The sequence below is a fragment of the Octopus bimaculoides genome, chromosome 30, assembly GCF_046866305.1.
Source record: "Octopus bimaculoides isolate indiv1 chromosome 30, ASM4686630v1, whole genome shotgun sequence".
NCBI classification, from domain to species: domain Eukaryota; kingdom Metazoa; phylum Mollusca; class Cephalopoda; order Octopoda; family Octopodidae; genus Octopus; species Octopus bimaculoides.
In genome coordinates this window covers 15,747,098-15,748,078 of record NC_142957.1, presented here as the reverse complement: position 1 = coordinate 15,748,078, position 981 = coordinate 15,747,098, and positions in this window count along the sequence as shown.

Genomic DNA, 981 nt, shown 5'->3' with positions numbered 1-981 from the left:
CTATTTGAAGAGGAGGGGTAGAGTCGGTACTTAACCCTATCAACTCCCTTGTCACTGTTGTCGCAAACTCAACCCTGGGGCGGGGGGCGGGGGGGAATTTGAACTTACAATGTAAAAAATACTGCACAGCACATTTTTCTCTGCTACATCATCTGTTATGGTTATTTGCCTTTCCATAGGAACGGGGAGAGAAATTACCAGAATGGGGGGGGGGGGGGGCAGGGAATGAGAATTTTTTCACACACACACACATTCAAATTGTGTCTCTGATAGCTAAAATGGTTGTACTACTTTAAGCACCAAATTCATGTGTAAGTGTCTTTGTGCACACATATATATATGCATGTGTGTATATATATATATATATATATATATATATATATATATATATATATGTATATATCATGGACTCTACCATCGTTAGACGACATGTGAGGGTTCAGCAACTTTTTGCTGAACCACACAGATGATTCGTTTATAGCGATCGTTACCTGTACAGGTGCAACTGGGAGCCACATGTCAGATGACGAAATGATCACAGAGCAGCGCGAAATGAAGTGCTTTGCTCAAGGATCACAGTGCAATGCACAATATGGGAATCGAACCCATGATCTTGCAATCCTGAGTACAACACCCTAACCACTAAGCCATATGCCTTCCTATATATATATATATACATATATATATATATATATGTATATATACATACATACATGTATATGTATATACATACATATATATATACACACATACATATACACATACATATACACATACATATATATATACACATACATATATATATATATATATATATATATATACATATATATATATAAATACACGTGTGTGTGTGTGTGTGTGCGTGTGTATGAATGATTTGAAATTGAGCTGCTATAAATGTCATGCTTATGACAACACACAAACCAGTCAGACTGGTAGAATATCGTGTGCTATCAGACAATCTTTCAAGCTGTCCCT